A 16,415-nucleotide genomic window follows, 5' to 3' on the forward strand; every position below is an offset into this window, starting at 1 on the left:
TTGGATAGCGTAGGGGTAGAAATTACTATTCCCACTCCAGAGAGTGCAACAGTAGGGAAAGTGTTGGATAGCGTAGGGGTAAAAATTACTATTCCCACTCTAGAGAGTGCAACAGTAGGGAAAGTGTTGGATAGCGTAGAGGTCAAAATTATTATTCCCACTCTGGAGAGGTCAACAGTAGGGAAACTGTTGGATAGCTTAGGGGTAACAATTACTATTCCAACTCCAGAGAGTGCAACAATAGGGAAAGTGTTGGAAAGCGTAGGGGTAACAATTACTATTCCAACTCCAGAGAGTGCAACAGTAGGGAAAGTGTTGGATAGCGTAGGGGTAACAATTACTATTCCAACTCCAGAGAGTGCAACAGTAGGGAAAGTGTTGGATAGCGTAGGGGTAACAATTACTATTCCAACTCCAGAGAGTGCAGCAGTAGGGAAAGTGTTGGATTGCGTAGGGGTAAAAATAACAAACTTATAAATAAATGTATTTTTTTAAATAATAAAAATATAAAGTATTAAATAAATATAAACCATTTACAAATACCAATACATAATTATTAAAAAATACCATATAATAATATGTAATTACCAATTAGTTATTATTTAACAATTATATAATTAACAAAACAATTAATTAAAAAACATTATTACTTAATTACATTTAAATTACTTCCCACCCTATTCCCCTATAAACCCACAACCCGCTACAGAACATAATTATCAATTAATCAATTAATTCAAATTAATTACCAATTATTTAAAAATACTTATCAATTAATTAAATTAAATTTATAATTCTTACTAATTAATAATTAATTTAACATAATTAAATTACTTCCCACCCTATTCCCCTATAAACCCACAACCCGCTACAGAACATATTTATCAATTAATCAATTAATTAAAATTAATTACCAATTAATTTAAAATAATTACCAATTAATTAAAATTAATTTAAAATTCCTACTAATTAATAATTAATTTAACATAATTAAATTACTTCCCACCCTATTCCCCTATAAACCCACAACCCGCTACAGTACTAAAATACAAAATTTAATTAAATTACATAAAAATAAATTAAAAACATAATAAATACATAATAATATATACAAAAATTATTTAAAAATCGATATTAGTAACATCGAAATTATTAACATCGATATTACTGACATCGATATTTCTAACTTCGATATTACTTACCTTCTATATTATGTCCCTTCGATATTTAAACTTCGATATAATTGTATATCGATATTTAAATATCGATATTTTGTCTGCATACTGTAAAAAATATAAATGAAAAAATATAGAACACAAAAATATTGACTCCCTATACTGAAACAGGTAAGTTCAAAAATATCTAAAAAAAAAATTATCGATGTTAAAAATATAGTTGTACAAAATATCAATATTTATATATTCACGCAAAGCTTCTCCGTTAACGCAGCCTCCGACCACAACAGGGCAGGTTCCTCAGACAGGAACGGAGAATCCTGTCAAATTATCCAAAACTCATTTCTTACAGAAATACAATGACTCCAGGTTAACCGCATGCGTGCGGCGGTTATTTTTGCGCTGTGCGGATTTTTTCTAAAAGCCGCGTTACATGACGAGCTCAGCTCGTCATCAGCGTGCGAGCGGCACAACTCATGACGAGCTCAGCTCGTCATGAGCAGGCAAGGGGTTAAAGAGCAAATCAAACATTTATTCAAACTATGAGGCAGGCTGGCAGTCCATCCTGAGCTCTTGCCCTGACTCCTTACACATATCAGCTTCTCCTTTCAGCCTTGATCACAGGAGGGCAGTCACATCAAACTAGTACAGGGATCATGTGCTTATGTGGGAAAGTCAGGCTTTCCTATTGGTGAAAGTCTGACCTTTAAAGTGTCCATGTTTGATGGATACATGTTCACATTAGATGTAATGGTTTCCTTCAACTGCAAACTGACAAGCAATTCAAAAAGCAGTTCATTTCATCTCGGGGGGAAAATGTAAAAAAAAAAGTGCACTGGACTTGCCTTGTGCAATTTCAGTCTCGAGTGTTTGTTACATTTATTCTTCAATCAGCAAGCGGAGTGGAATACTTAGCTTGCATCCCTTGCCCATCTCCTTAGAAAATTCTTATGGGCAAAATCCCGTTTTGTTTGCGGAAGGGGTCAGGTGGGTCAGGCTCTACATCAATAAATCCACATGAAGCTTCTCCGTTTAACCCCTTGGGCGCGGCCGCGATTCTGCGCCTGTGCGGCGTTTTTCGAAGTGGGCGGGTTTATGGCGGCCCCCAGCGGTCATCAGCACACGAGCCCTGTGATGCATAACGGCTGGGGGCCGTCATCAGCATCGAAGGGGTTAACACAGCCTCCTACCACAACAGTGTGGCTTCGTCGGACAAGAACGGAGAATCCAGTAAAATTATCCAAAACTCATTTCTTGACAGAAATATGACGACTCCAGGCTAAAGAGAAGCTTGCAGAATTTGAAATACCAGAAACTCATAAAAGATTTTCTTTTGCACACATTAAATGTAATACACCACTGTCAACAACATAAAAACAGTAATGGTAAACTTTCCCTCTCTTTCTGCACACAAAAAAATGTAAGAATCAAATCAAATTCCTTGCTTCATTATTTCAAATTGTGAACCACGTTTCTATTGGTTAGACATATTAACCCTTTCTAACTGTCTTATAAAAGTGCCCAAACTGGTTCAGTGAATTTCTGGATTCACGACTCCACCATGGTGCCGCAGTGTTGCGTTGCGATGAAGCCGCAAACCCTTACGGGAGGTCAAAACCTATTTCTGATAATACTAATATTATTTTTTAACAACACACTACTTCTACGCATAGTACTGACTTACAAAAACTTAATTTAATAACCTATCACTTATACATAAGTTACCATTTCACATTTTAAATACATAGTTAAGTTTCAGCTCTTCCCCTATTCTGCTTAATCCCAGTTTCCATAGTAACAGTTTCTGCAACATTCAACTGTACTGGCAGGTCACAAGTTCACCATGTTTTCAAATTCAGCACAGTAACTTACAAATGCAAATAGCAGTTGTGGTGGACTTTTCAAAATATTACCTTGTCCTATCTCTTGTACCTTCCAAACATTTTTTAATAACCAATCAGAAACATGTTTCTTCGGGAAAGTAACTTGCATCCTATTTTTGAGTGCACAATGTTGATGAACAGCCAATCACTTATCAGCTTTTTCAAAACACAACATATTCTCCACCATTTTAGATACCTCTCATTCTACCTCAACTACAGACATATTTGCATTCCTTCCAGACATCCCTTCAAGATGCTTAAAATCTGGATTGTAGGGCACAGCTATGTTTTCTGGTGCAAAAGGTATGCTAATCATTGACAAAGACCTAGGTTCGAAAAATGTGGGTATTTATTGGATTGCACAGAGAGGATTAAAATGGCAACAATTGATCCGTTTGACAGAAACCTTTTTGCATCTCCAACCCCCTGACCTCATGATTGTGCAGTGTGGTGGCAATGACCTAAGCACATTGACTGGGACAGAAATGAAAGTGGTCAAATCAATTCTGTCTACAGATTGAGAAACCTAGGAAGAACATCAATAAAGCTGTTTCTACTTACCTTAGAGACCATAGGATGGGCTCCATCTATAACAAAAATCTTTGTTTTGATATTGATGACATCTACAGAAGTGATGGAGTTCACTTCACAGATGAAGGGAACCGAGTGTTTCTCAACAACGTTAAGCTGCGCATCCGCACTCACATGTAGCTCCATCAAAGTCATAATGAAAACAAGGGCTCTTTTTAGAGCCATCCATATAACCCAACCATGAATCCTATTATTTTTCAACACACATGCTCTTTTTAAATATCTTCCGGATTCACAAACTCATCGCAAATCCACAAAAACAAAAGCACAAATTCAATGTACTACAACACAATACACTTTTCCAGTTTAACTTAAATTCTTTTAATATTATTACTAACTATATCAAATTTAATGTGAATATTAACTTCAATCTGACTAATTCTATAATAAAAGCTCACAAATACAATACTATCTTCTGAATTATATATTATTAAATTATTTATTTGAGGTGGATACGCGAATCTACCGCACTGGGGGCCGTGCTGAGAGCTGTGATAGGGTCGCGACTCCTGTCATGTGGCAAATAAATAATAATTAATGTCCCCCAGTTTTATTACCCGATGTCATTCCCAGAGACCCGATCTCCCAGGGCCCAGCCATTTGCAGAAAAAAAGAGATGGGCTGCTTGGACCCCCATCCGGGGCCATATGTGGCCCCTGTGACCCCATCCCCTGGGGCATGGCCACACGATGGTGACTGCGGGGGAGCCCCAATGCCCCTGCAGTCCCTGTCGGCTCCCCACCTCCTGCCGGAGCCGGCTTGCTTTTGGACAATGGGAGCTGCTACCATGCAGCTCCCTTTGCCCAAAATCAATTCTGACTCGCTTCATGGAAGCAAGAGCAGTTTTTCTGCTCCCACTTCTAAAAAGTGAGACACATATTTGCTATAGCAGGGCGATAGCAGTGCTCCCGCCCTGCCATAGCAAATTGCAATGCCCCGGGGGTGGGCAACCCGGGACATTGGTGAGCCGGCCCTGGGGGTAGCGGTCTGAGTGGGCAAAAGGAACCAGCGTGCATTGTCTGTTTGGTTTGCAAACTGCAGCAGACGCACATTGCACGCCCAACACTGCAGTCAAAAATTGACCCATACTGCACTTCGGTCATAGGTGACAAACAATGCCATAGGTAGGAAGGAGGGGTTATGAATGATCGGTGGGATACTCCTGGCGGATGTATGACATTACAACGCATGCTTTTACCACGCATGCCTTTACATCGCAGTTTTTACAACGCATGCTGTTACAACGCATAGCGCTAAGGGGTGCTTGATAGTGAATAGTTTAATTTACTATTCCAACTCCAGTCCCCGTGGTAGGGAAGGTGTTGGATAGTAAATTAAATCTATTCCCTATCCTAGAGCGCCCCCCAGCGCAATGCGTTGTAATGACATGTGTTGTAATAGTTGTGTCGTAAAGGCACTGCGTGGTAAAAGTTGGTTTGTAAAGGATGTTCCCCACTCCTGGCTCACTTAACAAATACAGTAAGTCAAAGGGGTGGAATGAAAATTAAAAAATACCCCCACTTTGAACCATAGCTTTGGTAACCCTACATAAACTAAGTAAGCAAAGTAGGTGAGCAGCATGCTTTCATGAGAAGAGCTGCCTTGCTTGTTCATACAAACAATCCAAATAGTCATTCATCCTTTCATTCTAATTCACCAGTAGCCACCATGATTAAAGTTTACTCTCTCTCATCCTATCTTTCACCAAAATTTACAATCCATTATCCATCTATTTAATTACCCACCATTTCTTCTAGTTATCCTTTCACCTATTCATCCCTTTACCCACCCACACACCCTTCTTTCACCCACCCACCCTTTCACTCTCATAGTATTTCCTTTCTTTTAACCTTCCGTTCATTTATATTTCCCTCAAGCCATCAACGCTCATTATGTGAGCTTTTGGTACCTTCAGTTACAGATTGAAGAGGCCATAATAACTCAACCACCCCTGCAGCTGGTAAAGCTGGGTGGGAGTTCACGGTCTCGTGTTGATGACACCATGGTACTAGCGAGTGAGTATAGTAATTGCAAGAAATTATGTGACTTATCAGTGACCATCGCTGATGCTGCTTCTCACCCTTCAAATGACTTGTCCCTTGTTGCAGCAGCACTAGAGCCAGCATCACTGGTGTTCTGTGTGGCTAGAATAAAACATTATACATATGTTAGATGCCAGATACTCCATCCCAAATACAACTGCAATACATCACTAAGGTTCAGTTAGCACTGCAGTATCTTCTAACAAAAATATCACTCTGAGCATTTGATTGGTTCACAAAGTTAGACAAGCCAGGGGTGGACAAATGGTCAACGTAAGACATATGGTGTTGACTGGCAACTGCAGCATGAGTGATACCTCATACTTTTTTCCAGTCGTGCTGCACAGTCATGGGAAACTGCTGGTATAATGTATAAATGAATGAGACAGCAGCACACCAAATTGGAGGGGGTGGTTCATGATGACTGTGGCCACTCTCTTGTGAACTCAACTGGTAGGAAAATGAAAGCCATCCCTCAGCAAACACACATGGAGAATATTATTTATAATACTAGCTTCCATAGGCCTGCAATCGTCACGCCAGACAGGAGAGTTCCAAATGCTCTATTCTTAGTCTTATGGTACCACAAGATACATAGGAGCAAAAGAAAGATTACCAATGAAGCAGAAGATTAGTGAACTAGAGACTAAAGTAGAGACCGGAAAAAATGTGAGCTACCGAAAAAGGAAAACTGTATAATATAAGGGAAAAAAGATAATGCAAGGGTTACAGAAATGAAATGAAAATGTAATCCATTATGCTTTTTAAATATACACAGAAAGGGTTTTTAATAAACAGAGTATCTTAGGCGCTCTGCCTACAGTGTACGCAATGCTTGTAGAAGCTGTAAAAGGTGGCTGTGGTGCAACTGGCGAGCGGAAGACCCTATCACCGCTCCAATAGTATGTTAGAATTAACCAACATACACAACAACATAATATACAATAATGCCTATGCACACACACCCGAAACATTCCGGTGTGAATACATATCCATGGAACATACTGTCGCATTGGGCTTTTTTACGAAGATACTCCTCACGTATGGTCATGAGCCCCGCTGGGGTGGAAGTATCACCAGTGGAACGACCTTTTATCTTTCGGTTTCTGCACCGTAGCCCTGAGGAGTCGCGTACATACTGTTCTTACGGGACGAAACACATGTCGGCTGGTTGTGGAACCAAATAAAATCTGAAATCACATCAACAAACACCAGGAAATTGCATCGCTATGTTCTGTTGTCCTTGGCTTTTTCAATGGTGTCACTACACTGAGACACTACTGTAAATGACATTTAGTGTGTGTGCATAGGCATTATTGTATATAATCCATTATGCTTTGCACGAGTGGGTTTATATCCCATCAGTGTTGCCACATGGAAGGAAAACGGCAGGTAAGGGTGTCAACAAGACTTTATTCCTCACCAGCAACACCAGCCTTCAGGCAGCATCTCCGATCCTGAAACCCAGCACAACATTCCAGTACCCCAAGATTCTACCCTAAGCCCAGAACAATCATATAACTCGACATTGGGGAAGTGATCATAATAAATAATAGGAGCCCTCTACATCAGCACACATGGTTGGTGCCGGCTAACCAGCTACTTCCGGACCTGTCTTCTGAACGTCCCCCTTCTTGCCCTGATGTGCTGATGTAAGAAATAAAGATTTAAAAAAAGATTAGTGATTCAGTTAATCTCCAGAAAATATTTATGACAAACAAACACAGTCACGTTATTCTTCTCTAAAAAAGATTGCCTATAGTACTAGTTTTGAGTCTATCGACTATTGTTGAGTTGCCCATACTAATTCTGAAATTCCTATTTAATCTTTCCTTAACAAAAAACTACATGTGGAACTAGTGCATTGAAGACAATGATCGTTGATTCTATTCTCTTTTCTCATCCCCTTTCATGGAACAAGTCAATCTCCCTTTTTTGCAAAACACATATGCATTCTACACAACGCTGTGAAATAACTTGGAACTGTATGAGCTAGATAAACAAAGTCAAAGAGAATGCGCTACTCACTGATATCACTGAAAGACTGTAGTGACAGGAGAACAGTCTGCATTGGCTTCTTAATTAATCAGCCAAAGTGAGTGCTAATGATCAGTAGAATTAGGTAGCAGTGAGCACCTGCCTAGCAAAAACTAGAACTGGATCACACAATAATATATTCAACATAAACTGGAGGTAACTTACCTTTGAGTGGGAGCAGCATGCTATTTGGAGTCTTTGTAGAACACAAACACAACAAACAAATTATTAATACTCACTGAGCCCTGGAATCCTGATGCCTAGAAGGTCGAGTAGGTCCTGCTCCCGGTCTAGGATATCTGCCCAGTAGTGCTTCAGTTGGTAGACTGTGCGCTGAGCCTGGAATGTGCACTGCATGCACCAGCGCAGCTCTCCTAGGCCCGCTGATGCTCCCACAGGGGGTATCCGCTACCAGACCTGCTTCCAGCATGCAAGGAGGTAGCGCTGCACAAAAGAACCAATGCTGCCACCTCCTCCCGACCAAAGATCACCCAGGGCGACACACCTGGGCAGCGGTGCCGCCTGCAACATAGTCACCATGCCTCCGCCATGGTACTGAATGTATTAGGAAAAAAGGAAAAGGAAGGGAAAGGAAAGACGAAAGAAATAAGGAAGTAAGGAAAAATAAACAAAAAGTCACGAAAAACACAACAATCAAATTCCTAAAAACATAAAATACACAAACATAAAGACACACAAATAAAAAATACTAATTATGAATAGATTAGTCTAAAATAGGGAGGATTAAACCGATGAAAGAGAGATTACATTTTGGGCACAGCACAATAACAGAGAGCATAAAAACAAGATAGTTGCACCCATGCGAAACCACGTGGTGCCGTTCAAGCAAGATTTGGAAAGTGAGAACGCACATGAGAACTGCATGGTGCCATTTGCTCACAATTTGGAACGTGAGAACCCACTCTGCGTTCCCATTGCAATGCGAGTGGTTCAGCGGACAAACTCCGCCCAGCAGTGGAATTCCGTGTACTGCAGATTAGTTTTTGGTGACTTCATGGAGTCTGAAAACTCTGCCCAGGCCTAATAATTTCACAGAACCCGTGGAGGTAGGTGAGTTTTTCTAAAACCGTAACTCAGGAAAGGAAGGGATAAAATGAATGTAAGGTTTGAAGGTGATAAATTGGCCACTGCTGTAAGGGGGCTCAAATATGCATACTTTATGTCTAAGCAATCAGTGGGAATGGTTTCCACGGGTGGGCTGGGATTGAGGGGGGTTGCATAGGGTGGGGAGAATGAGTGAGAAAATCGAAAAAAATGCAGTCCTCTTTTTAAAAAGTCTCAAGTGGTGTGGAAACTTAAAGTAATTTCTCAGCGTTTCAGAGAAAAGAGGGACTTCCAGAAACCTACACTTCAGTTGTTGTGTTGGAATGTGAACAGACTTAGGATCAGAAGGAAGCAATGTCACCTTTTTAGCTATCTGAAAGATAGTTGTGCTGTGGTCATGCTACTGCAAGTGACCTACTTGCTGAGATTAGATTGTAGGGAGCTGCTGTCAAGGCAGAAGTGGATAAGATATGTGGTGGCGACAGAACAGCCGCATACACCAAAGGGGGTGGCGGTCGTGATAAGGGCAGATATGGGCATTGAAATTTTAAGAAGTAGGGCTGATGAAGGAGGACATTGAGTTATAGTTGAGAACAGGGTACATATAGAAGGGTGTACAGTAGCTAGCTATTACAGACCCAATATGGATGATGAACTGCCCTTGCAGCAGTTGTTCTCTGCTCTATTAGACTTACACTTTCCATTCATTTTAGGGGGATATTTTAATATTGTGTTGGATAGTGTATTATATAGACCATCAGTGTGTTCTCAGATGTACTCTACTAGAACACAAGCTCTTATTTTTTCTATGATGGAGGATTTGAACATCTGTGATGCAGTGTGAAAAAAGTAAGGGAAACACAGAGATTACACTTTTTGAGTAAGAAATATGGTTATTACTCGAGGCACGACTTCTTTTTGGTGGAGAGAGACAGTATGGATGTAGTGCGGAAATTAGAACATCTCCTCATCCACCTCTCTGATTATGCTGAAGTAGTCATGCACATTGAGTTGTTGGGCAAAGCGAAGACTTTGAGATGGACACTTGATAGGGTGGTTTTACTACTCATGGAATCAATGTTAGAGATTTCAAGGAGAACAGATGAGTTTTTTTAGCTTAATGAAGGGATAGAAAGCACAGAGGTTGTTTGGGACACATATTTAGACTACTTAAGGGGGGCTTTTCAAAGTTTAGTGGTTTTCAGAAATGGAGAAGAGTTAAGCAAGTGAGGGAAGTTAGAAAAAGAGTTACGTAGTGTAGAGGGGAAGTTGAAATCTGCATACCCGAATTCCGACAGTTGGCATAATATAGAACAAGAGTTACATCAGCAACAGGCAGAATTTAAGGCAAGACTAGAGGGCGTGAAAAGGGAGAGATGGGAAGCCAGCAGATTTAGGTATTTTAAATTTGGAGAGTGTTGTGGGAAACTGTTAGTGTGGATGATGAAAAAAGATAGAAATAGGAATTTTATCACAGGAATATAAGAGGAAGGAGCTGATGTCCTGGTAGAAGATGATGCAGGGACTGAAGGGGCATTCGTAATTGTTTTCCAAAAGCTGTACTCAGAACCCAATAATTTTAATGTAGACCATGTAGGGGATTGGTTGAGAACAACGGGTCTGCCTCGCATTTCATTAGAGACCCAGGAGGTCTCGAGTGGTCAGGTTAGTGGATCGGAGATTTTGGCTGCTATTTATAGGTTGAAAATAGAGAAAGCGACTGGTCCTGAAGGCATTACAAATGAGGTGTATGTAACTCTTGCAGATAAGGTTGTCCCAATCTGAGCAAGGTTGTTTAATTCTATTTTGTTGGAGGGTTCACCAATTCCCCTATATTGTAATGAGGCAACTGTGTCATTAATCTTGAAACCGTGCAAGAACCCAAAGACAGTCGTATCACCCCATATCTTTCTTAAACTGCGATTATAAAGTGTTTACAAATATTCTGGCAAAATGATTTAAGTAAGATAATCGGCAGTGTTGTCCATCATGAACAAGGGTTTTCTTCCAGATAGAGAAGTGAGGGCATCGACTCATAGTTTGAATGGTAAAATCAATATTGCTGTGGAAAGGTCCCTTCCTTTGGCCATTCTCAGCTTTGCTGCGGCTAAGGCAGTTGACCAAATCAAATGCAAATATCTGATGTTGGTACTGCAACATTTTGGGACTGGTGATGCCAATGGTGAGGTGATTAGGAAGATCTATTCCTCTCCCATGGCAAGCGTTTCGATCAAAAGCTCTTTATCCCCTTCTTTTAAAATCAGGCAGGGGTGTCCTTTGTATCCATTATTGTTTTTGTTGTACATAAAGCCACTGGCTCAGAGTTTCAGGCTAAATGAAGAAAAAATCACTTTTATGTTAGGGGGTTTGACCAGGAATGTACATTGTATGCTGATGATCTGATAGTTTACATCTCTGACATCTCTTGTTCCATACCATAGAGAGAGCAGGAGCTGAGTTATTTTGGACATTTTTAAGAATATCAAGAGAATGAAGCTAAGACTGAAATAATTGTGTAGAACATGGTTTGGAAGGCTGTGGAGGTTAAGGAGGTCATCAGATATCTGGGAATAACTATAGTTCATAACTTAGATACCCTTGCCATTAGAAACTTTGAGAAGGTGAAGAAGGAAACAGACACACTGTTGGGTAAATGGCAGTTTTTACCTCTCATGGTATATGGACACGTTAAGATTGTAATCCTATCCAAGTTTACTTTCCTGTTCAGTAGTCAAATCGAGTCAAAGACCTTTATTTGATGATTTTTTCAGACAATCATAAAAATCATAAAAGCACATAAAATAATGATTTCATTGCACATGATAAAAGTGAGAAGAATATTATATGTAATACATTATAAAAGTTCAATATTAAAAATATTAATAAGCCAAACCAATCGTTATGACCTCAATAATTATAATACAATAGATTTCCTGTGGCTGAGTACTTTTTTAAGAACATTCCTATCCTCCAGGCTCTATGTACGTCGTCCAAAAGCTGCAACACAAGAAGCACTGGGCGGCACTGTCTCATCCCAACTCCTTTAAAATTGATACAATCCAAGCTTTCCTTAATGTACTATAACATCTTCAGAATAGATGGACGTGTATAGTAGATTGTTCAGAAAGATTGTCACAAGGACTCAATTCCAATACTCGAGTCCAATCGTTCATTTTAGGAAAGCTCACAAGCCTGTAGAAGATCACACACCTAAATCTAGTTAATAAAAACCTATCGTAGCCACCAGGTACAACTGTTAAATATGGTTGTATACTATAAGTGGTTAACACCTTGCCTGCTAAGGCAATTCCCGCTGGGTGCTGAAATCTCCAGATATGCATTGTTCATGACAAGGTCAGCTCGTCATAAGCACAGCTCCAGTGTACTGCATGACGAGCTGACCTTGTCATTAGCATGGAAGTGGTTAAAATCAACTGATTATGCTGGACAGTAGGCTTCAAAATCTCTGTTGACATTCTTATGGAGTCCAAGAGCAAAATACCCTCTTTTTTAAATCCTTTCTAGTAATCGACTGCATGGTGTTTGGGTCATTAAAATATTCTGAGTGGCCCAGGTTGGACATAAAATTATTATTATTTTTTTTAAATATGTTTATTGACATTTTTTCTGATTGCAAGACAATAACAGTGGTTATCAGCAGAGTATGTAAACATGTGCAAGTAGACAGCAGCTGCGTATCTAATCAGCAGTAAAGGAGAGTCAAACAATATTAGTATGCACCAAATCATTATTGTGGGCCCCATCTTTCCCTTTAAACCATTTACCCAACCATATAAGATCATTGTGAATCAGAGAGCGAGAGTCCATAGTTTGCAAGCCAAGACTTCCATATTTTCCATAACCTTTTTGGGCAGCTCGTGCTTTATAGGTTGTCTTCTCTCCTAGCATATACATGTCCATGCTCTTTCTCCATTCAACAAGAGATGGAACTGCTGCGGCGCCCCCCGCCCTAGCTATGTCTCGTTTCGTAACCACCAACAGTAGCTGCAGCAAAACAAACTTAAGTTTAGGGAGGCCAATGTCCGTGGAGATTCCCAGCAAAACAATGAGGGACTAAGTGGGATTGTTTCTCCCAGGACATTTTCCATCTCTCCCATCAGAGTCATCCTGTACCTTTGAATATTAGAACACTCCCACACCGTATGATAAAATGTACCCTCCAACCCTAGGCATCGCACACAGGTGGACGTTTCTGCCCTCCCTATGTGGTGTAGTTGCATTCTGTCAAAGTATTCCCTAAGCAAATATTTGTATTGAATCAGCCTGAGGCGCGATCAGATGGCTACTTCTCAAGGATGCATCAGTGCCATTTCCCGATCCAAATCGTCCATCTCCCCCAGGTCTGATTCCCATTTCATTCGCAATTTCAAGTTTATCTAGCTTATTGTTTATTATTGTTTTGTACGTCATAGAGACCGCTTTTTCCACCATTTCCCCAATCAAGAGTCGTCCCTATAAGGGTGCATATTCGGGGATGTCGTCAGTGTCTAGGCCCTGTGCCCGCCAGACATGTGTCAACTGTAAGTATTTGTAGTATTGGGTTGTGTTCATGTCGTATTCGGTCTGAAGACGTGTAAAAGTGACTAACTCTTGGCGATATAGTATGTCTTTAAGTTGTGAATTGCCCAACAGATCCCATTTCTGAAATTTCCAGCAGGCAATTCCCCACCCATAGCAACGTCTCCCTAGTGACCCGGCTGCACCATTTCATCTGTCTTTCCGCTTGTTTCCATGCTGCCAGAACGATCCGCGTCGCTGTAAGGAGTTGGGTCACCCCTCTCCCCCCATATATATAGTGCATGTATGGGTCTTTAATGAACTGCGTGCGCTCTAGAGCATACGTGGCGTGATCTTTCTCTATATTTTACCATTCATTCACAACTATTAAATGGGCTGCCCAGTAATATGCCAGAAGATCCGCAGAGAAATATCACCATTATATTGATTACGCTGCAATGTCGCCAGTGCTACTCTTGGTGGCCATCCATCCCAAAGGAATGTCCGCGGTGCATCATCAATCCAATTGCACACTTTAACTGGTATTTGGGGAGCACTATCATTTTGTACAAGGCTGCCCTGCCCAGTAGGGTCAGTGGCAGGGACCTCAATCTCTCCATATCCTCGCGAAACTCCCTAGGCACCCTATACAGATTATGATCCAGAGCTAGTTTCGCATTCGTGGTTACATAAATACCTAGGTATTTAATATCCTCTCGGGTCATCTGGACCTGACTTGGGCCTATGGCATAACCATCACCCCACCCGCCGTATACAGATAAGATTTTCCCCAGTTAATTTTATAGCCCGCATGTGCACCATATGCTTCGCAACTCTCCATAATGCTTGGGAGTGTTCTTTTCGGGTTTGTCACATACATTAATATATCATCCGTTCATTGGGCCCTGTCGTACCCTCTGGCTGAAAACCTGTTATGTCTGGGTGTGTTCGGATCGCACAAGCGAGTGGTTCCAGTACCAGGGCGAAAAGTAGAGGGGATAGAGCACAGCCCTGCCGAGTGCACCTACCTATGGGAAATTCCCGTGATAGCACCCCGTTAACTCTGACCCTCGCCACGGGTCTGTCATATGGTATGGTGATCCATTGCCGGAACACTGGTACGAAACCAAATTCCTCCAATGCGGACATGAGAAAGGGCCAATGTACTGTGTCAAATGCCTTTTCGGCATCTAGTGACAGTACGAGGTGTGGATCATCTCTCCTGTTCACCACTTCCAGCCAGTTATGCAGTCTTCTCAGGTTAGGCCTTGTTGACCTTTTGGGCATAAAGCCTGACTGGTCTCTATGAATGAGACTGGGGATTACCACTGTGAGCCTATTTGCTAATATCCTGGCAAGTATTTTGGTCCCCAGATTAATCAGCAAGATAGGACAGTATGAGCTACACCGTTCTGGGGCTCAGCCTTTTGTTAGGGATTACTGCTATTGTGGCAGTCTGCAAGTTTCCTGCTTCATGTGCCTCCAAATAGATTTGGAGGAGGTGTGGGCAGAAGAGCGTTGCATGTTGCTTAAAGAATTCTGGGGGGAGCTCGGCCAGGAACTTTCCCAGTTTTTAACTGGCTGATGGCCACCAAGATTTCTTCTCTTGTGATCCTACTGTCTAAGGACTGTGAGTCATCATCCTCTAGCCTGGGGAGTTGTATCGCCCGCAGATACTCCTGCATTTGCGCAGTTTCTGCCAGGGCTCGTGACGCATAAAAAGCCTCGTAGTACTCTGCAAACGTGTTAGCTAATGCAACTAGGGTAACGTGAATCTGTCCATCCTCTTCCTGTATCTAGGTTACCCTTCTATTATCTAGCTCTTTTTTGCTAAGCCATGCAAGCAGCCTGCCCGTCTTATCTCCTGTGTCGTACATTCTCCTGTGCAGTGCCTGTATTGCATGTTGCGCATCTTTTCTGGCTAGCTCGAGCTATTCCTGTCTAAGAAGTTGTAGACTATGTAGCAAGGAGGGATCATTATCTATATTCTCCTGCATTTAGAGCTGCAGTAGTCGGGACTCGATCCCAGTGATCTCCTCCTCCTTCTTCCGTTTTTTATGGGCTATGACGTTTGCCTCCCATAGCATGACAGCCGAGCCTACTGTCCCTACGTTTTCTTTAAAATAAAGCACTGTATCCATCCTAAATTCTGTGGCAATCTGCGTATCATTTAAATCCCAAGCATTAAGTTTCCATTTCCTATGTCTGCATTGTATACGGGTGCCTACTGTGAGCCGCAGGGGCAAGTAATCCGAAAGACCTCTTGCCAGAAACTCCACTTAATATATCTCCCCCAGGTCCCCGGCCGGAGCAAATAAGTAATCTATTCTTGCAAAGGCTTCATGGGCTCCTGAGAAAAGGAGTCAGCCTTGGTCTCGGGGTGCTGCCTACGCCACAAGTCTGTGAGTGCTGGTGTGTCTGTGAACCGTTTCAGCTGTGTCTCTTTGGGATCTCTCCTCGTAACTTTAGTGCGGTCAATCAGAGATCCATCACGTCATTAAAATTGCCCTTAATAATATGTGTATCAGAGCCAGCTTCCAACAGAATTGCTGCGAGCTTATCAAGTGTTTGACTTTGGAGCCTAGATGGTGCATATACGCTAATAAAGGTGATATGTTGTCTGCTCCATATTCCCTTAACCGCAAAATAGGTTCCGTTTGGATCTGTTCAGGTGCGTTTGAGGCGGAAGGGTGGGCTTTTCCTAAATAATATATTGCTATGCCGCGCGCTCCAGTGGAAAACCCAGTGTGTGCTAGTGTTTTGTACATGCCTCTGCCCAGGAAATCACATTGAGTACCTTTTAGGTGAGTTTCCTGTAGGAGGATGACATCAGGTTTCAGTCTCTTAAAATATGCACCCACTAATCCTCTCTTGATCTTATTCCCCATCCCATTCACATTCCATGAAAGGACAGAGTATTGTCCTTGATCAGGCATAGCCATCTTTACGGTGTGTAGTGTTCAGCCTGTCATCAGACCCACCTCCCTCTCTGCACTGCTGTGGCCCCTGCAATTTATGAGTGTCTGCTGTCTGACTGTTTTTCCATGTTACTGTAACAAATCCCCAACTCCCCAGTCCCCCACCCTCCCTCCCACACCCCCTCA

The sequence above is a fragment of the Lissotriton helveticus genome, chromosome 9, assembly GCF_964261635.1.
Source record: "Lissotriton helveticus chromosome 9, aLisHel1.1, whole genome shotgun sequence".
Lineage (NCBI taxonomy): Eukaryota > Metazoa > Chordata > Amphibia > Caudata > Salamandridae > Lissotriton > Lissotriton helveticus.